The sequence below is a fragment of the Urocitellus parryii genome, chromosome 7 (assembly GCF_045843805.1).
Source record: "Urocitellus parryii isolate mUroPar1 chromosome 7, mUroPar1.hap1, whole genome shotgun sequence".
Taxonomy (NCBI): Eukaryota; Metazoa; Chordata; class Mammalia; order Rodentia; family Sciuridae; genus Urocitellus; species Urocitellus parryii.
In genome coordinates this window covers 96,225,705-96,248,319 of record NC_135537.1, presented here as the reverse complement: position 1 = coordinate 96,248,319, position 22,615 = coordinate 96,225,705, and the positions used below count along the sequence as shown (strand labels likewise).

Here is a 22,615-nt window from a genome sequence, read left to right as displayed (position 1 = left end):
CCCCTCTCCACAATCTCTATTTGCAATGGAAATCTTACACCTTCTGGATGGGACAGAATGATGCAAATCTCGGGCCAAACAAATGGGAAGGCAGCAGCCTATAGTCAGTTCCTGGTTCACTTCCGTTAGCCAGTACCGGCTCAAGGGGCGGGCAACTCCATTCCAACCTTCAAAGGAGGAGTTGGGGCAGGGCTAGGTTTTGTGCATGCTCCCAAGGCAGGTTTTGGGGCATGCTCAGAGCAAGCGCACGCTAACAATTTCAGGTGAGAGCTTTCCTCTGGAGTGGAGGCGGTTTCCTGCAGAGCCCCGGCGGTAGGTGGGTGAGTGTATAATTGCGAGCTTACGTGTTTAGAAGAAGACAAAAAGGGTGTGCTTGGATTTACCCGTGTTTTCCTTCCGAGTTTTTTCCCCTTATGCTCTAAAACCTTGGGTTCTGGGAAATGAGAGCCAGCTGGAGAAGCTTTGGTTACTGTGGCAACCATGTGTTACCATTCTGGTTTTTGAGGATTTGAAAACAGAGAATTTGTGTTATAACTCCTCAAAGTACATGCTGGGTCGCATTCAGAGTCACATATTATTTCAGACTCAGGTGTTTAACCGCGGAAATTGACTTTAAAAGACTTAATTCTGGTAGTAATGTGGAAAAGCAGTATTTTAGGCAGGGTAACTAGTTAGAAAGCTAAGGCAGTGATTAACACAATTTCAGGGTGTTGTAGAATTCCAGAGAAGAGGAAATATTGTAGAAATTCTAGGAGGTAGGATCAGAAGCTTTAATGCTTGGGTCGATGTGGCAAATGAGGGAGAGAGACACTGAGCCTCTTGAGGATTAATTCCAAACTCGCTTTGGCATTTGTATTTCTAGTTTTGTTTGCCACCTGAGACATCATTGCCTCCTACCTATCTCTTGTCCTAGTTCTAGTCATGCCTAGTAGTTTTGTGTTCTCTGAATTTCCTTGTCCTCATTTTGTGTGTGTGTATGTGACCTTGGACAAGTTTCATAATTTCACTCCCTTAGTCTTTTTCAACATAATGTGGAAGAAAACAATTAGTATGTAGTGTGAGTGTGTGTGATGCTGTGTGGGAGGGATAGAACCCAGGGCCTCATGCACACTAGTCAGGCACTTTACCACTGAGTTACATCCCTAGCCCCAAATTAAATAATAGACCAGGTATGTAGTAAAGATCCAATAAATATTAGCTACTACTATTTGTACTGTATTTGTTATTTGCATTTTGTTGTTTTTTTTCTCTAGGCTTAAATTTTTTTTAAAATTAAGGGGAAATATCTTTTATGTGCTTGGAACTTAGTAATAGTTGAGAAATGGATTATTTATTTTGGCTGTTTCTGACATAATTAAATGCTTTTTGGGTGTGGGGGGGCACCAGGTGTTGAACCCAGGGGCACTTAACCACTGAGCCATTTCCCCAGCCTTATTTTGTATTTTATTTAGAGACAGGGTCTTACTGAGTTGCTTAGGGCCCTGCTAAGTTGCTGAGGCTAGCTCTGAACTGTGATCCACCTGGCTTTAGCCTACTGAGCTGAACAGAGCTTCTAGGATTACAGGCCTTGGCAAATTCATTCTTTACTTTAAAAGAACTGCCAGTTGCAGGTTGGAGTTGTTAAATGGGTAGAGTGCTTGCTTAGCATGTGTGAGGCACTGGGTTCAATCCTTAGCATCACATAAAAATAAATAAATTAATAAAGGTATTGTGTCCATCTACAACTAAATATATATATAAATATATAAAAAATATATATAAATATATGTATAATTTTTAAAAACCTACAATGCAATGGATCTTGCTGCTCAAGTCATATTTATTATTGGCTGTTTTTCTGTACAATTCAGAAACTTGTGGATTAAGATATACCAAAAGTAACTGATATTCTCAGTTTGGAATAGGTATGAGTGATTTCAGTGAAGAATTGACAAAGACCATTTCAGAGGATGACCAGGTGGAAACATCTGTGCTCACTGGTACAGGAATGTATTTTCCTTGGCTTCAGAAGCATTTAGAAACTGTAGGTAAGTAAAATAACAGAACCATTTTAACTTTAGTGCAAGGAAGTAGTAGATTCAATATGTATACAAAATGAACCATGCTGGTTTAGTTTTTAAGAATATATAAGCTGTTTTCTTGTTCTGACTATAAGCAGAAAGGGAATCATAAGAAATATTCTTTTTTTTTGTTCTGGAATCCTTTTCTTTTGAATTAATATACAGTCTATATTATGTTGCAGCCACATTTTTTTTTTCAGCAGTGCTTTCTGAGCACTAATATCTAAGTCTAAATATTGGGGACTTATACATGTAAAAGATATAGTCTCTTCTTTTGAGAAGCACATAGCTTTCAAAAAAATAATATTTTCCCTCATTTTTATCTAATGTAAATACAAGCAAAATTTTCGATAGGATAAATTCCTTAAAGATATATACAAGAATCAGTTATTTGTACATTGCCATGTTGGGTGGTATAACCCCAGGAATACGTTTGAATCAACACTTTCTTTATTATGTCAAAATGTCTTTCTTATCCCAGCCTTCTTTCCCCTTTGGCAGTGATTCCTTGGATCCTAAGATTAATTCCAAATTCACTTTGGCATTTGTCTTTCTTGTTTAGTTTGCCACCGACATATCACTGCAATGAATCTTGCTGGTCAAGTGATATTAATCAGATGAAAAGGTGGCTGTTTTTCTGTACAATCCAGAAATTTTTAGATTAAGATAAAAAGTAACTAATATTCTCAGTTTGTAACAGGTATGAGTTATTTCAATGAAGAATCCTAAATTTTAGCTCCCATTAAAAAAAATTTTTACTCTTTTTATTTGATGATCTCAGTTAATCCTCAGTAAATTTATGTGCTAGGCATTTTAGTATGAAGTAACTGATTTTCTCAAATTTATACTCTTAAGTATTGCTATTAGGAATCATGTGTATCTGATTTTACAGCATTCACTTCTAACCACTGAGATGAAGGGAACTTAACCTGAGTATAATATTCTTTTAGATGAACACAGAATATTTCAAGGAAAGTGTGTTTTGTTAGTTTTCTGGGCTAGTTGCCAGGGATTGTTGCTGATTAAACAGCTTGAGTATAGGTGTTGTTAAATGAAGTCTCTGATTTGGAGATCTGGATGGGGCATTGTATTCTGCATTTCTAATTAGCTTCTAGGTGATTCTAATGTTGCTAGTTTAGGAACCACATCCAGTAGCTAGGCTCAAGATCCCAAGGTGATTTATATGTACCTTATTAGTGATTTATATGTACCTTATTAGTGATTTATATGTACCTAGATCAGTATAGTCTTTGACCTTTTCCACTGTCATATTTCTTTTTTTAAACTGCCCTACTTTGCACAATTTAAAAATTTAAAAATTTGTCTTCTAAAAAGTTTATCAGTTGCAAGAGATAAATTTCCAGCACATGATGGTGTTTTAATTACATTAAATTAAATTACTTTAAAAAGTAGATCTGGTAGAATCTAAATAGCAGAGATATAATGTCTTTCCATTGCCAACCTTAAAACATTCAATGAAAAAACTTTTTATAAATGGAAATTTTGTATTGTTCCTGTTTTTGTGGTACATTTTGCAGTAAAAGTATGTCTGTATTTGCACTTATTTTTAATGTCCTATAAATTTTTAAGTTTTAAAATTTCTTGTGGGTTGAGATATGTGTTTTAAGTATTCAAGTATATTTTAATTTTTTAATCTTACCCCGGTTACTTCATGTATCATTAAGAATGTTAACTTTAGAATGAGAAAACATCTGGCATTAATTCTATATTTTAATGAATGTAAACTCTGAGAAACTTTAGTCACATAGGGAAGTAGAATGGAGTTTAGTTAAGCAAGTATCAGATCTTCGACTCATGAGTTACTCACAAAAAATTACATGTTCTATTTAAAATTATTAGAACATTCTACAGTTTTGATAAAAGAATTGGGAATCACTTGACTTGCAAAAGTAAATATTAGAATCATTCAGTTTTCATCATGTGTTGAAAATACCTTCAGGTAATATGTAATGATTTTGATTGTGAGACCTTGATTATGGGCATAGCACTCTAGGAGGTAAATTTCAGGAAACAATATACAAGGAGGTAGAATCTGCAAATTGATTGCTTTAAGAGGATCTTTGCTTTAAGAGGACCTATTGATCTATTGTATTTGCAGGGGTAAGGGTACCCAGCTAGAAGACTGCTAGCCTAGAGGGGTCTGGTAGTTGTATAGGAAGGAAAGCATAGTAACCAGTCACTTATATAATGAGGTTGTTAACTAAGTCCAGATATCCTTAAAGGAATTGCTAATACTTAAGGGATATAAATGCTAATGTCTATAGCTATTTTAATTTCATGTGCATTTAATATCATTGTGTTACTGGGAAATTGGAACTTAAAATATAAAAACCCAGCTAGGTGAGGTGGCACATGCCTGTATTCTCAGTTAGGAGCTGAGGCAAGAGGAGGGCAAGTTTGAGATTCAGCCTTGGCAAGTAAATTAGCAAGACCTGTCTAACAAAAAAAAAAGAAAAAAGAAAAAAAGAAAGAAAGAAGGAAAGACTATAACTGCTCAGCAGTGGTAGAATACTCCTGGTTCAATCCCTAGTACTGTAAAAATAAACAAGTTTATTTGGAATTTTCAGAATATTGGTGGATAATAAAGACTGTGCTTACATAGGGTGACTGGTGATTTTTACCTATTCTAATTACCAGGGCTTGTGCTTTGGGGGATCTTATTGAGAGATTCTCCTCATTTCCTCCATTGGTTGTGCACTTGTTTTCTACTCTTGTTCAAAAAATTGCCAAGATGAAAGGATGATTGAATGAGATTTGAAGGATCTGGTGATTGTAGTAGCCCAAGAATGTAATTTAGATTTTTAGAAATTTGCTAAAAAACAGTATGTGTGTAAAAGTTTGTTTCAAATGAAGTTGACTTTGATACTTGGGGATGGACTGGGTCAAGTAATACCTACTGTTCTATTTATCAGAAATTAAGTTTTTGTAATAGTTGAATTGGAGTCACTGGGTGACCCTTATCCTTCATCTTTACAGTGACTGGAGGGAAAAAGAAGAAAGATTTTGCTTAGACAACAAGTGCTTGTTTAAATTTTATCCAAGAAGCCCTTCTGAAGCACGAGTGGCAGCAAGCTGCAGAGAATATGTACAGCTATTTGCAGACCTTGGAATATTCAGACAACTACAAAAAGCAGGCTGCACCAGAGGTAAACAAAGTGTGAGTCTGCTGAAAGAAAAAGCAGATTCCTGAAAGATTTTGCCTCTAGCTCCATTCACAAAGCTTTAGGGGGATTTCAAACTGAATTTACTAAAAGCTGCTAAAAGTAATGTTGGATGTAGAAATTATATCAAGACTAAAAATAGTCTTGAGTTGTGCATTCTCAAATTTCCCAGTATTCATTTATTCCAATAATAATTCCTTCTTACCTTGTATTATTTTACCCTCTGTATAGGGTAAAATTAACACCTTTGTAGATGAGGTTAAGAAAAGAAAAGATCAAATGGGAATTGGTGAGCACATCACACAGGAACCCTGATTACAGTGTTTTTTAGCAGAGGAGTGAATGAGGATTTAAGGTTTTAAAACGTTCATTCTACATCATTAGACATTAGGAAAACAAAAATTTTAAAACCACGATAAGATATCACTTTAAAACCACCAGGATGACTATAATCAAAAAGAGACAATAAGGCAAGGGTGTAGAGAAGCTGGAACCCTCAACACCTTTCATCTACAAAGGTGTTAATTCTTTTTTTTTGTGTGTGTGTGTGTGTTAGAAATCATTTTAATTCCCACTTACTCCACAGGTTGTGCACCTGTTTTGTACTCTTGTTCAACAAAACTTGAAAGTTTTTTTCTCCAACCAGAGTGTTCTTTTTGTCTTTTTAAAAAATAGCTTTATGGAGACATTAGCACACCATACAATTCACTGACTTGTACAATTTAATATTTTAAATATTTTCACAGAGTTGTGCAAACATTAGCCACAATTTAAATTTAGGATAGTTTCATCTTCTACAAAAAGAAAACCTATACCTATTTGCAGTCTTTCCTCATTGCTTCTCTACTGACTCGTAGCCCCTGGAAGCTACTAATCTACTATTTTCTACGGTGGACATTTCATATAAATGGAATCTTATAATGTAATGGTCATTTGTGAATGATTTCTTTTACTTTGTAAAATGTTTTCAAGGTTCATTTATGTTGTAGTAAAAGTATTCGTGCTTTTTCCTTTTTATTGGCAAATATTCTTTTATATGGACATACCACATTTTATATATCCATTCATCAGTTTGTTAGACATTTGGGTTGATTATACTTTTTGGTTATTGTGAATAATGCTTCTATAAATATTCATGCACAAGTGTTTGTATGTGGATGTTTGTTTTGATTTTTCTTGGGTATATTCCTAGAGTAGAAATTTAGATCATGTGGTAATTGTATTTAACTTCTCAAGAAACTACCAGACTATTTTAAAAAGTGACTCCACCATTTTATATTTTCATCAGTAATATTTGAGAGTTCCAGCTTCTCTACACCTGTGCCTTGTTGTCTCTTTTTGATTTTAGTCATCCTAGTAGTTTTAAAATGATATCTTATTGTGGTTTTAAAAGGATTTTTGTTTTCCTAGTGTCTAATGATGTAGAGTGAACCTTTTAAAACCTTAAGTCCTCATTCATTCCTCTGCTGAAAACACTGTAATCGGGGTTCCTGTGTGATGTGCTCACCCATTCCCATTTGACCTTTTCTTTTCTTAATCTCATTTCCTGTTACTTGCTCACCTGTATTTTCTTTTCCAGTCTTACTAGCCTTGCTCTTATTAGAATAAGCCAGGCATATTCTGCCTCAATCTTTACCTTATTTGTTTATTTATTTTACTTGGAAAGATCTTTCTTCAGCTATCATCATGTCTGCCCTTCTGTATGACCGCTTTTCTGTGACTTCTGTGAGGTCTACCTTGATTATTTAAAATTACAACTGCATTTCTTGCTTTCTTATTCCTACTTTGTACTGGCACTCTTGAACTCCATGTCCTTCTCACGCTTTTCCAGTAATACTTGTCAATATAATTATGTTTCTTGCTTCTTGTGTGTCTCTCCATATCAAATGTACATTTCTAAGGGAAGGGGTAAAACAGTGCCTGAAACGGTGCCTGGCATATACTGCTAAATTTGTTGAGTAAAAAGCAGTTTCTCCACAAATAACTTTACTTGACTATTTCAGGTGCTTTTACTAATATAGTAACCAGTGCATCAATCTAATGGAGCCAAAACCAAAAATACCAAATAGTACATATATGCTACTTGGTGTGTGTGTGTGTGTGTGTGTGTGTGTGTATGTGTGTAAAAAGAAAATATAATTGACAAATTTTAATTTAGGGACTAAATTTACATATATCTGTAAATCATTAGTAATGATTTACATTACAGAGAGGCATTATATACCTCTCTTTGTCCAGATTTTTTTTTTATAAAATGAAGAAATTAAATGAGTGGCTTCCAGATCCTTGTTTGAATCCTTTTGAACTACTTAGGGCATGTGTTGAAAATACAGATTCCATCAGTCACTGTGGAGTACAGCTGAAATCCCAAGCAGCTCGAGGCTGAGACAGGAGAATTGCAAGTTCAAGACCAACCTCAGCAACTTAGTGAAACCCTGTCTGTCTATCGCGTGTGCACACGCTCGCTCGCTCTCTCTCTCTCTCTCTCTCTCTCTCTCTCTCTCTCTCTATATATATATATATATATATATATAAAATATATATATATTTATATATATATATATATATTTATACACACACACACACACACATACATACATATGTACGTATGTATATTTATTTTTGGTACTGTACTCCTGGGGCTTTTAACCACTGGCTTAGCCATTTTCATGTTTTATTTTGAGACAAGGTCTCACTAAGTTGCTTAGGGCCTTGCCGAATGGCTGAGGCTGGCTTTGAACTCATGCTCTCCTGCCTCAGCATCCCAAGCTGTTGGGATTACAGGCATGGTGGCTTAGAATATTTATTTTTAATAGGTGCCCCAGGTAATTTTTATGACTGGGTTTAAGAACAACTGTAGATAACTATAGATAATGGATAATCTTTAAGTTTTTGTTTTGGTGGTGCTGGGGATGAAACCTAGTACCTGCCTTGCTAGGCAGTGCTTTTACCACTGTGCTACTCCCCAGCCCTCTACAAGTTTCTTTAAGCTCCTCAATGCTACTTTTGATATTCTACAATAAAGTCATGATCTTTTTTTTTTTTTTGTAGTTGCAGATAGACAGAATGCCTTTATTTGTTTATTTTTTATGTGGTGCTGAAGATTGAACCCTGTGCGTCATGCATGGAAGGCAAGCTCTCTACACTGAGCTGTAGCCCCAGCCCTGTTTTTTTTTTTTTTTGGGGGGGGAATATGAAGTTATTGTACCAAACAACCAATGTGTGCCTTCTAGAAATAATTGACTTTGAAGTTCACTTTAAAGTTGGTATGGTTGAAGTACTTTAAATGGGGGTAAGAGAAATAGACATTTGCTTCCATGAAAAAAGTACTCCCAAGTTCTTTCACCAGGATTAGTGATCTGAAGAGAAAATATTTTTTATTAAAATTTGTTTATATCTGATGATAGTTCTTAAATTTGTGTTGTAAATATTGAAATAAATATACTCAATATTGATAAGATCTTAAGAAACTAGTCTGTTGCACTCACTTTGCTGAGAATAAAGATGAGCTTGAGACCAGTTAAGAAGCCAATATTACCAAAACCTAGTTTCTGACTTATTCTTCCTATACTAATTAAGTTTTATTCTTAATAGTATCTTAACTGCCTCTTCCTCTTTTAGACTGCTAATCTAATAATGGCACTGTTATACTTACCTAGAATTTAAAAACTAGTATTGAATCGATTTTGTCATGTGAGACCTAACGTTATTTTCACTGGGTAAAGTACGATAACAGACAATTATGATATCTAGGGAAAGGAATTTTAGGGTTTTTTTTATATATAACCAGAAAAACAAAACTTACAGGAAAAATAGAATAAAGGCAGGGTTGGACTTTACATTGGGTAATAATTTCTGCTTTGACAGGTTATTTGGAGGCTTGGAAGTGAAATTCTCTTTTATCACCCCAAAAGCAATGTGGAGCCTTTCAATACCTTTGCTTACTAGATGAAAAATATTGGTGTCCTGAATTATGTACAGGTAAGAATATAGACTTTGTAAACTTATATTTCCAGTGTTCATATTGTTTTCTGAATTGTTTGTATCAGTGTAAAGTAAACAATAATGAAGAAAGGGTAAGATACTGGGATAAATCAGAAAGAAAGCAGTGTTGTGCTAGCCATTCCTTAGTTTCTGATCACCTTCCATGTTGTCTGATGGGAAATACCTCCTATTTGTTGGCTGCCAAAACCAGTCCATCAGATGTTGAAGTTGTGCTTCTACTGTTTGCCCAAGTTATTTGTGCTGAGTTGGTATTTTTGGAAAAAGCGAAACAAGTGGGGAATTTGAATGTGTAAAAACATTTTACTTCCTATTTGCATTGAACCTTCTCTCCAAGTTAATGTTTTATTAAAAGTATTACCAAAAGGGCTGAGACATTTCTAAGATTCATTCTCTCTCTTTCTCTCTCTCTCTCTCTCTCTCTCTCTCTCTCTCTCTCTCTCTCTCTTTTAACTAACAGAGCACTTTTCAATAAAATTTTATAATCTGCTTTTAATTATTTTTCAAGGCCATAAGGTTTCACTGGAATACAGCCACACACATTCATTTCCATATTGTCAATAGCTGTTTTTTAATGAAAATGAGTAATTATGAAGAAGTCATGTGCCATGCAAAGCCTAAAATATTTACTTTGTAGCTAGTTTTAAATTTTGTTTTGTTTTTACTTTTCCTGTTTTATGGAATTTTAAATTGTGATTGTATATAATGGACCATGCTATCTTAACCATTTTAAGTATACAGTTCTGTGGTATTAACTATATTCACCATGTTGTAAACTATTACCACTATTTCTAAAACATTTCCATCACTCCAAACAGAATCTTTATATTTATTAAGCAATAGTTTCCCATTTTCTCCTCCTCCCCATGATACTGACAGTCTCTAATATCTTTTCTGTTTTTATGAATATGTTTTAGATAAGTGGAAGCATTCACTTTCCTTTCTATTGGAATTGACATCATTCTCCAACATTCCCTGTTAAGGTGTTTTCTTTTGAGCTGATTTAATATATTTAAAATAGTTATATTATTGGTTGTCTACTGTATCCCAAACTAGGAATTAGTAGTATGCAAATGTTAAATCTCATTTAATCCTAACAACACCCTTCTGAAGGATTAAGAATTGCCTCATAGAACAGGTCAGACAAAAGGACGAATTAGTTATTCAGATTTATTTAGCATTTAATTGGCATATGAGCCAGGACACTGTCTTCAAAACCCCTGTTTTTTATTGTTTTTTTTCACTATTGTACAGTCTTCTCTTTGTAAGTTTACATAATTTACCTTTTTCATTTACATAGTGTCATTTCATCTGTCTTTCTTCTTCGTTAGGTTGAAATTGTTGATGACAGGGACAGTGTCTTATCTTTCGTATCCAATCAAGGACTTAGTCCATCATATATTTACTGTGTTTTTTGAGTAATGGTTATCTTAATGACTTCAATGACAGTGGGCTTTTTCTTATTACTGGTGCAGATGTTCTTACAACATGCATTGTACCTTATGCATCATGGAATGCTTAAGGATGCAAACAGAAATCTAAGTCAGGCAGAGACATGGAGATATGGTGAAAAATCATCTTCCCAGGAAATATTAATCAACCTTGTTCAGGCCTACAAAGGGCTTTTGCAGTATTATACGTGGTCCAAAAAGAAAGCTAAATTGTCAAAGCTTGGTGAGTGAATACGAATAAATTATTTTCTTATGGTGAAGAGACTGAAGAGCAGAAGGGATCTTAAGGAGTAATCTAGTAATCCATCTACTGACTTCATTCAGATAAATTCTTGAATATCCTTTATGATATTTCTGATATATCATAAAACTTCTTGGTCATAAATGAGATGATTCATTGCTAAATTCATGACCATTTTAATGATTTTTAAAATTTTGGTCACAGGTAAACAGATGGACCTCAGTGGTGAAAACACATTCAGTAGGTTAAGAGCTAAGCTCCATTGCAGTTTGTATAGAGGCGATTCACTGTCTTAAATAGAAAAGTGGGGGGGATGACAGTGCCTTGAGTAGAGTAAGAAAAGTGAAAAATTCTAAAGAAGGGTAGTCCATGTGAAACCCATCTGGATTTACTAACTGGGTTTATGCAAGTGAGGCATATACTCTCCCACAGAGAGTCAGGAGCCCTATCTTTAGAAGTGTTGGCTAAAACAAACTAAATTCTTTAGGCAGCCTTGAGTATACCCTTTAAGGAGCCCTAAGGTTATCCTAGGGATATAGCCTTGCATTAGAAATTATCTTAGTGTTTCTTGGGGCTGGGGTTGTGGCTCAGTGGCAGAGCACTTGCCTCACACATGTGAGACACTTTGTTCAATCCTCAGCACCACATAAAAATAAATAAAATGAAATAAAGATATTGCATCCATCTATAACTAAAAAATATTTTTTAAAAAGAAGAAATTATCTTACTGTTTCTTAAAGTCTTTATAGGTAGGCCAGGATCAGGGCATAGTCCAAAGAGGAACTAGGCTTAGAGGAGCTGGTTGGAGTTTGATCTAGGAGAGAGTCTTTGAATTGATGAGAAAGGTTATAAATTTTCTTTAGCAGCCATTATTGCATGTAATAAACTCTTCTTCTTGTGTGTTTAGAGTATAGTTTAGTTTGTTCCATATTATTGTTCCCCAGAATAACGTTTAAAGAATACGACAAGATAAAAAGTAATTTCTGTACAAAGGTTATAATGCAATTTTTTTTTTATTTACTGGCCATACCAAAAATTGAGCACTCAGTTCTCAGGCTGAGTTCCCCTTCTCTTAACCTTGTTTGGTGATATCATCCTCTCCTACTCCCAGATATACATTCTTTGAAGCTACATGATTCTCTGCACTTTTATTTCCCTTGTGTAGTTTTCCTCCATAGCTTCTCTAGAATTAAGTCTTTTCTATTTTCACACCCTTCATCCTAATTTTAGCCCTGGTATTTATCACCTTATAGGTGATAAACACTATTTCCTTATTATCCTTATGTAGTAAGTAATATTTCTTTTGTCCCTAGGCATGTAGATTTCACCAATCTCAGTTCCCATCCTCCTTCTTGTGTTACCTCTTCTTGTCTCCCAAGATTCTTCTGGAAGGCCCTAATGTTAATCTTGTGACATTTTTGCAGTTTCTTCATTTATCATACCCTCTGTCCTTTAAGATTCTTCGAAACCTGCCCTGGCACCTGATTCATAAAACTTTAAACCTTCTATATCAGCTGCCTGTTCAGCCTATGTCATTTGGCTTTTCATCTCTTGGTTTTTAATTGTTCTAAGTTTTTTCAGGTATATTTTATGCTGTATCTTCTTATTTAGATTAAGCCATCTTTTGATGTCACATGTTTGTCTTCTATTTCTTTTTTAACTTTGCTATCATTTCTGATATAATTTTCTTTTTTCCTCTATTTTAACCTTGCTATCATTTCTGGTATAAATTTTCCTTTTAAAAAAGGCTTGTTGATATTAATTGATTAGGTGAGTTTTACAATCATTATTTACTTTTTTTTTATTACACATGGTTAGAAAAAACTTGAGCAAATAGTTGACTAAAGCAATTGTAATATGACATTTAGACTGTCACTCTCATGACTAGATTCAGTACTTTTATGCAACTGACATTTTGTTCTCTGGCTACAAGAGATGAAGGTGAGATACTGTATGGAGCAATATGGAGTCCATATTGGTTCACTTAGAAAAGAATATCAACACCTGTTTTTATTGTGGTATTATGTTGTGCTTCTACTAGTTGTTGCTGTTTAAACCTTAATGTTATGAAATATAATGTAGACAAGAAAAACATATGAAATAAATGAGTGCTGTAATGCATAAATTTAAAGTTGCATTCCTCTAACTACTATCCAGATTAAGGAACACAGCATTGCTGTCACCTTAAAGTAAAAGTATTCTATGTATGCTTTCCTGATCATACTTCATCCCATTCTGTATCAGGAAAATCATCGTAATGTCTTTTAGGGTTTTCATTCTCTTGCTTTTCTTTAAATGGTAAACAAAATTGGTTTTGCTTATATATGAATTTCTTGCCTATATAGAAATTTTTTACTGTGTTTATTTTGGGGGGCCTTGCATATTTTATTCAACATTGGTTTTTAAGACAATTGTATTGTTGAATGTAACTCTAGTTTATTTTTACTGCTAAAAAAATGTATGTTATCGCACTAATTATTCTTTCTGTTATTGATGGTCTTTAGTGTATTATAGTTTAATGCTGCTTTGAAATTAACCCTTCATAAGCATGCATTGCTAGGAGTAGAATTGTCATAAAGTATATGCATCTTTGTCACTGTATGAAATACCTTAGGAAGCTAACTTTACAAAGAGAAAAGGTTTATTTAAGTTCATAGTTTTGGAGATTCAGTGTCCAAGATTGGGTGGCTCTACAGTAGGTAGAAGCAAGTGGTCACATCTTGAATATGAGTGCCACGGAAAAAGCAGGTGGAGCCAGGCTGTTTCTGTTCTAACAATCCTCTTGTGAGAACACAGGAGGCTACATGAGAATTAGCCTGAGGACCTGAGGACCTCGCACAAAGCTTCATCCCCCACTGTTTTCATCTCCCATAGTACCACACTGAGGCCCAAGCCAGTAATCATAGTGTGTCTTTGGGCAACAAAAACCTTGGCAATATACAATATGCTAAACTCTTTCCAAAGTAATACCAATTTATATTCCACTGGTAATCTGATTAGGGTTTTTTTTGTCAATATGTTCCTTAACATTTGTTAATTTCAGAATTTTTTTACATCTGTTAGTTTATTGGGTATAGTGGTATCATATTTTTTAAAAAAATAATAGCTTTATTGAAAATTGAGAATATAGTTTATATGCCACATAAATATACCCACTTAAAGCATATAGTTTTTAATATATTTATAGAGTTGCCCAGTAATCATCACCACCATTAAATTTGGAATATTTTCATCACCCCAGAAAGAAACCCTGAACTCTCCATTTCTTCATAAGCTTCTAGACAATCACTAATCTACTTTCTGTCTTTAGAGATTTATTTATTCTGGGAATCTCATGCAAGTGGAACCATCTGTACAATATGTGCTCACTTAGCATAATGATTTTAAGGTTGGAAGTAACTGTATTTCATTCCTTTTTGTTGTTGAATAACATGCCATTGTATAGAGATACCACATTTAACCATTCCACATTTATCAATTGATAGACATTTGGGTGGTTTCTACTTTTTGAATAATATTGCTGTGAATATTTATGTACAGTTTTATTTTTCTTGAATATGATCCTAAGAGTGAGATTTCTGGATTATATAACTATGTTTAATGTTTGGAAGGAGCACTAGATTGTTTTCCAAAATAGCTGTACGATTTTAAATTACCACCATTATCAATGGAAGGATACTAAAGTCCATGGTATCTGTGATTTTAATTTGCGTTTCTATAGGGAATAATTATGTTGAGCTCTTTTTATGTGCCTGTGAGCCATTTGTATGCCTTTGGAGAAATTTATATCTTTGCATATACTTTGATTAAACCATTAATTTTTAGTTATTGGGTCATGAGTTCTTTATATGTTCTAGACAGAAGTCTCTTAATAGGAGATATTTTCTCCTATTCTGTAGGTTGCCTTTTTACTTTCTTGCTGATGTCCTTTGAAACACACATTTTTTTTTTTATTTTGATGAAGTCCAATTATGTGCTTTTGCTTTTGTTGCTTGTGGTTTTGTTGGCATATCCAAGAAACCATTGCCCACTTCAAGGACACAAAGATTTTCACTTACAAGAGTTTTATAATTTTAACTCTAGCATTTAGGTCTTTAATCTATTTTGAGTTAACTCGTGTGTGATATGAGTTAGGAAACAATCTAACTAAATTATTATGCATGTGAATGTCCAGTTGTGCAAACATAGTTGCTGAAAACAAGTATTTTCTTACTGAATTGTCTTGGTACCCTTCTTGAAAATCAGATACCATAAACATGAAGGTGTTGTTTCTCTACGCTCAATTTTCTGTCATTGATCTATGTATTTTCCTCCTTACACCTATATCATACTGTCTTGCTTAGTGTAGCTTTGTAATGAATTTGTAAAGTCATGGTGTGAATCTTCCAACTTTGTTCTTTTAAAAAAATTTTTATTCTATTCTCAGTCCCTGGGATTTTCATATAAATTATAGTTAGCTTGTCCATTTATACAAAAAGATTACTTGTGGTTTTGATAGGAATTATAGGACTCTGTAGACTAGTTTAACAATAGTGGTCTTCCAACCTGTGTATCTGAGGTGTCTTTATATTTATTTGGGTCTTTTGAAATTTGTTTCAACAATATTACTTTTCAGATGGAACTTTTCATCTCTTTCATAAAACTTACATCTTTTATTTTTAGTTTTTGATGCTTTTACAAATGGCATTGTTTTCCTAATTTCATTGTTTGCTTCTTCATTGTAAATTAATTTTTTGTATTTATCTTGTACCTTGCAACATTGATGAATTCATTTATTAATTCTAATAAATTTTTAATGGAATTTTAGAATTTTCTAGACAGAAAATATAGTTTTCCTTTTCAGTTTAGATGTCTTTTCTATAATTTGCTGTAAGTCCTAGCTAAAACCTCCAGTATAATGAATAGAAATAGTGAGAGGGGACATTCTTATCTTGTTCTTGAGTTTAGGGAAAAAATTATCCAATCTATCACTATTAAATTTCATGTTTACTTTGGGTTTTTCATAGATACTGTTTAATCAGATTGTGGAAAGTTCCTAGATTGTCCGTGGTCATAAGATGATCATGTAGTTTTTGTTCTTTGGTCTACTGATTTGGTTTAGATCAGTAGATCTTTATTTACATTAATAGATTTTCAGTTGTTAAGCCAACCTTGCATTCCTAGAATAGATCCCACTTGAGCATGATATATTATTCTTTTAACAATAGGTCAGTTTACTATTGTCTTAACAGAAGTTCTCAATACTAAACGACTTTTCTCTCTCTTTTTTGTTTTTTGTGATGCTGGGGATTGAACTCTGGGCCTTCACCAAATGACTTTAAAAAAATTTTTATCTTCGGGCAGATGAAAATGATTATGCATACAGATCAGCAACCCAAAGTATGCTCAGTGACAGCTGAAAGACATCTGTAAATATTTGTGGATTGATTAAAACTCCTGGAGTTTAGGACCCTTTTGTGAAGAGTTATGTAGAGGTAAGTAGATTTTCATAAAATTGTATTGGTATTATTTTTGTCTTAAGCCTATGTGAGATTGCATTTCTAATTATCTTTATTGATCAGGAGGAAATTTAATGGAGAAAATTGTTAGGGTTAGGGTTAGGGGTTAAAGGTTAAGGGTTAGGGTTAGGGTGTTAGGGTTAGTGGATTAGGGTTAGGGTTTAGGTTTGGTTAAGGTTAGAGGATTAGGGTTAGAGGGTTAGGGGTTGGGGTGAGGGTGGGGGTGAGGGTTTAGGGTTAGGGTTAAGGTTAGGGTTAGGGTGGCTAGGTTTAGGGTGGTTAGGGTTAGGGTTAGGAGATAGGGTTAGGGGTTGGGGTTAGGGTTAGGGGTTAGGGGGTTAGGGTTAGGGGTTAGGGGATTAGGGTTAGGGTTGGTTAGGGTTGGTTAGGGTTTAGGGTTTGGGTTGGGGTTGGGTTAGGGTTAGGGTTTGGGATTAGGGTTTAGGGTTTAGGGTTGTTAGGGTTAGGGTTTAGGGTTTATGGTTAGGGTTTAGGGTTAGGGTTTTTAGGGTTTAGGGTTAGGGTTGGGGTTAGGGTTAGGGTTAAGGTTAGGGTTAGGGTGTTAGGGTTAGAGGGTTAGGGTTAGAGTTAGGGTTAGGGGGTTATGGCTAGGGGTTAGGGGCTGAGGCTAGGGCTAGGGCTTAGGATTGGGGTTGGGTTTAGGGTTTAGGATGAGGGTTTGGGGTTAGGGTTAGGGTTAGGTTTAGGGTTTAGGGTAAAGGTGTAGGGGTTAGGGTTTTGGGTTGAGGGGGTGAGGGGTGAGGGTAAGGGTTTTAGGGTTAGGGTTATTGTTAGGGTTAGGGGTTAGGGTCAGGGGTCAGGTTTAGGGTTTAGGGTTAGTGTTAGGGTTAGGGGTTAGGGTTGGGGTTAGGGGGTTAGGATTAGGGGGTTAGGGTTTTTAGGGTTAGGGTGGTTTGGGTGGTTAGGGTTAGGGTTAGGTTTAGGGTTTGGTTTAGGGGTTAGGGTTAGGGTTGGTTAGGGTTAAGTTGAGGGTGAGGGTGAGGGGTGGGGTTAGGGTTTAGGGTTAGGGTTTAGAGGTTGGGGTTGGGTTATGGGTTAGGGTTTGGGGTTAGCGTTTGGGTTTAGGGTTAGGGGCTAGGATTTGGGGTTAGCGTTTGGGTTTAGGGTTAGGGGTTAGGGTTGTTAGGGTTAGGGTTTAGGGTTAGAGTTGTTAGGGTTAGGGGTTAGGGTTAGGGGTAGGGGTAGGGTTGGTGTTAGGGTTGGGTGGTTAGGGTTTTGGTTAAGGTTAAGGTGTTAGGGTTAGAGGGTTAGGGTTAGGGTTAGAGGTTAGGGTTAGGGGTTATGGGTTAGGGGCTGGGGCTAGGGTTGGGGTTGGGGCTAGGGCTAGGGGTTAGGGGCTGGGGCTAGGGCTAAGGCTTAGGGTGGGTTGGGGTTAGGGTTTAGGGTGAGGGGTGAGGGTGAGGATTTGGGGTTTGGGGTTAGGGTTAGGTTTAGCTTTAAGGTTTAGGTTGAGGGTGTAGGGGTTAGGGTTGAGGGGTGAGGGTTCAGGTGAGGGTGAGCATGAGGGTGAGGGTTTTAGGGTTAGGGTTTTAGTGTTAGGGTTATTGTTAGGTATAGGGTTAGGGGTTAGGGTTAGGGTCAGGGGTCAAAGGTCGGGTTTAGGGTTTAGGGTTTAAGGATAGGGTTTAGGGTTAGAGTTTAGGGTTTAGGGGATAGAGTTTAGGGGTTAGGGTTTAGGGGTTAGTGTTAGGGGTTAGGGTTAGGGTTTAGGGTTAGGGTTAGGGTTGGGGGTTAGGTTTTAGGGTTTAGGGTTAGGGTTGGGGTTAGGATTAGGGGTTGGGGTTAGGGGTTAGGGTTAGGGTTGAGTGTTAGGGTTAGAGGGTTAGGGAATACTCTCATGGACAAAACAGATAGCAGGCAGTCTTTAAAAAATTTTTTTAAATTGAATTATAATTAGTAAATTGGAATATACGGACAGTATGTGTCAAAAATGCTTTTTTGGAGATCTGTCAAAAAACAAAGTATAATTCACTGTATCGGTTTGAATTTAATCTTGATTTTTCAGATGATGTCTAAATGTTTATTTTCATAATAAGCTTCAGTTTCTCATTTTTTGTTGTCTATGTGAGGGGAAATGCTGAAATATTTAGTTAAGAAAAACACTTTCAATGGAAAAATTTTAGACAACCAGTTTGGATGGCATGCATATTTTAAAACCAATGGTTCAAGCATAGAAACCAGAACTGTTATTACCCAGACAAGGGATTTAAGTGCATACTTCCAGTGATACTTCCTAAGGAGTATGACAACTATTTGTTTTCAGCTCTGACCCAGTGTTCAGGAGTGCCTGTTTCTTCAAAAAATCTCCCCAGCCCCTCAAGCAAGAGAATGTTGACCACAAAGACAGCAAGCAAAGAGCTCAGAAACAGAAATTCAGGACCTGAAAGCCCTCAGTTACATTACTCCCAGAGTGCTAAATACCTGGATGCCTTTAGGTTACAGGAAGAAAGTTCAGGAGGGCTGCATCCTTTCAACAAGACTGTCAGCAGCATATTTATAACCTGGATTTCTAGTTACTGTAGACTAATAAATAGACTGATGATTTTTTGCAATTAATTATAAAGACCCTGATATAGAGAACAGAGCAGCCCCATATTAGACAGCACCAGACAAGAATGGTTTAAGACACACTGAACATAACTCTAGACCAGAGTCAGTTAAACAAAGACACAAATCCTAGCCCAACCAGAAAAGATACAAAAAAATATTAGTACAAAGATGTGATTGTACATCATACAGATGTCTCCTGAAGTGGAGGTATTGTAGTGCACTAGTCTGAGCAGAGTTGGCTCAGATCCCAGCTTTGACATTTTCTAACTATTGAACCTGAGAACAGGAAACTAGCTATTGTGTGTGTCTCAGTGGGACTTACTTTACTTTATTTAAAGCCTCTACTCTGGTACCCACCAGGTTGCAAATGGACAGCAAGTAAGATCTATTTTTCTTATGTTTCTCATTCTCTTTTTGCCCTAGTTACTCCTTTGAGATGAACGAGTAAGATACTGTATATGGTTCTCATTCTGCTGTGTCACGTTCAGATAACCTTTATGTTTTCTTCCTAACAGCAGAGTTTAAAAAACTCCTCTGGTCAAAGTCAAGAAGCAAAAGTAAGTAAGCAATACCTACTCCAGATAGGTGGCCTAACAAACCAAGGTCTTTTGGGGGGTGCTTAGAAAATAATGTTTAGTACGTAAAAGAGTTCGGGAAACAGGAGATAATTGTTTGAAGCGGGTCACAAAAGTATTACTTTTACTATAATTTCTAGATCAAAGAATACTAGACAGCAGGATCTTTAAAACATCCCTTAGAAAGGGTTCAATATAAAGTATATAGTGGCACTCTAGATTTATTATATCGAGTATATATGGAATTGTAAAACAAATAAAATAGGAAATGAAAAAGGAAGTACAAAGTAAGTACATCCTGTTTTATCATTCACAATGAAAGAAATGAAAATGATATCTATCAGTTACAAAATAATCATTTTACTTATTAAATGAAACCATGTACTGCTCTCCTAGTGACACTAAATACAGCTAAACTCCAGACATTCTAGCTAACAGGAAAATAGAAATTATAGCAAAATATTTAAGATTAGGATTACTTTTTAGTTTCTAGGGATCAAACCTGGGTCTCAGGCATGCTATACTAACATTTTTTTTCACTGAGCTATACCCCAGTCCCAAGATTGGGACTTGACACTTTGAACACTTTAATGAACATATGCCATTTAATAAGTGAAGCAGCAAAATTACTGTAACTTCACTTGATCTGGTGCTACTTTAAGACATAATTAGCAGGAATGTTTGATTTTTACTGTCACTAAATATATACTAAGTATATGTTATTCACTTCTGAGAAGAAGGGGAATGAGAGGGTCTGAAGCAGAGATGACAAACAGCATTGTGAACTGCTGTCACATCCACATCTGCATCCCCTGCTTCTACCTCACTATTACTGTCCAGAAGGGAGAGGTGTCACTGCAGTGAATCATTTGGGCCACTGAAGCACAATGCTGAATCGATGAAGAGGGCTTTTCCTCCTTGATTTTTTTGGTCTGATAAGCTCTTCAAAAATAAAATATAAAAAGACAAAAAAATAATATAAAATACTAGAATAAGTGCTAGATCATAGCCACCATAAAGAACAGTTCTGTGTTGCTGTGTGTGTGTGTGTATGTGTTTTTTATTAACTGCTCTTATGTTCACATAGGTAGTCTGGGTTCAGATTTCTTTACATATGAAAACCTACAAGCTCAGAGATGGAGATGTGGCTCAGTGGCAAAGCACATGTTTAGCAAGGACCTAGGTTTGATTCACAGCCTCTCAAAAAAACTAAACCAGATATAAATACACACACACACACACACACACACACACACACACACACCACATTCTATATATGTGTGTATATAATTTTAGTTAGCTTTTCTGTTCTTATGACCAAAGATCTGGCAAGAATAATGAGAGGATGAAAAGTGCATTTTGGCTTATAGTTTCAGAGGTCTCAGTCCATAGACAGCTGGGCCTAAGGTAAGGCAGAACATCACGGTGGAAGGGCATGGAGGAGGAAAGCAATCAGAAAGAAGAGGGTGCATTCTAAAAGAAGAGGGTGCTTACTGTTACCATGCAGTCAATCCATATCAGTGGATTAATCCACTGATTAGGTTATAGTTCTCATGATCTAATCATTTCACTTCTGAACATCCTTGCATTGTCACACACATAAACTTTTAGAGGACACTTCATATCAAACCACTATTCACCACACATTGGTAACATATTTTAATAAGCATTTCTCAAAATGATCACCAGCTTAAACATCAGTGAAATGATTGTTTTCTGCCCAGTTACTCATACTTTTAGATATCCAATGCAGTGCCACCCTTCAGGTTTCTAAAAATAGAATTGAGTATATTATTATTTTTTTTAAAAATACACCTACAAAAGCAACATATGTCTTTACTATGTTGACTGTGATTTGTTACAGAAAATTATACATGTTTTCAAAATTTCTTAAATCTAGCAAAGAATCTATAAACACTCCTAACAAATGTAAAAATATGACTTACTCTCACACTCTCCACAAGCTTCTCACAGATGTTAGAACTAAGAGACTTTTTCCCTGAAATTCTTTAAAGAAAGTTTGAAAAAATTGGGTGAAAATGATTGACAGACTGTTTCCGTCAAAATAATTGACCTCCACATATAACTCAGTGCCATTCACATGGAAAGACCTTAACAAATGCCTATGATGGATGTGTATGTTTTAAGTACATACTCCATTATGATCATAGATCCACATTCTTAGCACCATAATGCTTCAATTAAACAGAAGTGCCAGTGTTTTACAATTCTGGTTTAAATTTCAGTTAGTCAGTCATCTAGTCACCTGCTATTCATTTATTTATTCATTCAGCACCTACAGTATGCCTTTGGGAGAATCAGCAGTGAATCCAATTGACAGTTTCCATTCCCCTACTGTCCTTTGCAGATGAATGAGGACAGGGGGCAGGGAGATGAAAATAAATGCACCTGTAAGACCATTTGAGTAGTGTTAAGTACATAAACCAGGAAAATAGGATAGAGTAGGACTTATAGGAGAGGGAAGAACGATTTTAGACACAAAAGTGCTAACTGTGTAAGACAGCGAATGGGAAAGAGTTTCACTTGAAGGAGAGGAAAGAACCTATTTTAAACTTTCCTCAGAGGAAAAGATTCTGACAGATTGACTTCTGAACTAAATGTAGTCAGCCATTCAAATACCTAGAGAAAGAAGTTTTCAGGCACACCAAAGAGTTAGGACAAATAGAAGAAAAAGTATTTTGAATCTATCTAATTGCAATGAAAAGGCATCTGAGAAAGGATTTTTTTAAATTATATATATTTTAAAAATTATAAAAAATATATAATTTTTAAAAATTATGTGTAATATATATTATACACACACACACAGTGGATTGAACCCAGTACTTCACACGTGCTAGGCAAGCATTCTACCACTGAGCCACAATCCCAGCCCCTGTTCTTTGATTTACTATTACAACTTTATGATTTACCTCTTTACCTTTTCATTCACAAATAATTCTATCTGGTCTGTCATCAATTAACCTAACACTAGGTTTTGATTTTGTTTTGGGGGGATCCACTTAAATATGTCT

The 22,615-nt window shown here is 35.5% G+C and overlaps 1 pseudogene; it reads left to right on the top strand.

Annotated features, from left to right (window-relative positions):
- The first annotated feature begins 312 nt into the window (after nt 1–312).
- LOC144256064 (TATA box-binding protein-associated factor RNA polymerase I subunit A-like) lies at nt 313–22,005 on the top strand (annotated as a pseudogene).
- The last annotated feature ends 610 nt before the right edge of the window (nt 22,006–22,615 follow it).